Source organism: Apaloderma vittatum, unplaced genomic scaffold (assembly GCF_000703405.1).
Source record: "Apaloderma vittatum isolate BGI_N311 unplaced genomic scaffold, ASM70340v1 scaffold35484, whole genome shotgun sequence".
Taxonomy (NCBI): domain Eukaryota; kingdom Metazoa; phylum Chordata; class Aves; order Trogoniformes; family Trogonidae; genus Apaloderma; species Apaloderma vittatum.
This window is the reverse complement of record NW_009712713.1, coordinates 6,993-7,562: the sequence shown is the minus strand read 5'-3', so window position 1 is coordinate 7,562 and position 570 is coordinate 6,993.

The following is a 570-nucleotide window of genomic DNA, read 5'->3' as shown; positions in this document are numbered from 1 at the left end:
CTCCTCACGGCGCGGCTCGGCTGGGGGGGCTGTGGGCCAGCTGGCATACGCGCAGTCCCCTCCCCGCGCAGGTGGTGAGTGCTGGGAGGAGATGGAAAGCAATGGTTAGTGCACAGCAGGATGCAAGGGCAACGCAGCCACCGTTTCAGTAGCCAGGATTGCACTGGTTTATGCAGCTATCACTGGAAATCTGATTCCACTTTTTTTACACAGGCGGCAGCAGGAACCTTGCTGGCCATTCTCGTCGTGACCCTTTGCTACTTTCTCAGCTGCAGTATCCACCACCCTTAGGAAAGAACTGAACGACTCACATTTGCTAAGGACTTAGATTACCCATCCTCAGCAGCGTGGTAATTGACTTCCTCACTGCACCAAGAAAATGCTACCAAAAAAAAATTCACTGCTTACACACTCCCCGCTTTATGGAGCTGTGCTGCCTTGGACAAACAGCTGCTGTCAACGCAAACTCACCTGAAACAGCTCAGAAACAAATCCCTGGCTGTACAGCTTCTGCTTTCCCCTGTTCAAGATGGAGCTGGCTGCCCACCCTGCACCACCTCCCAGCCCAAA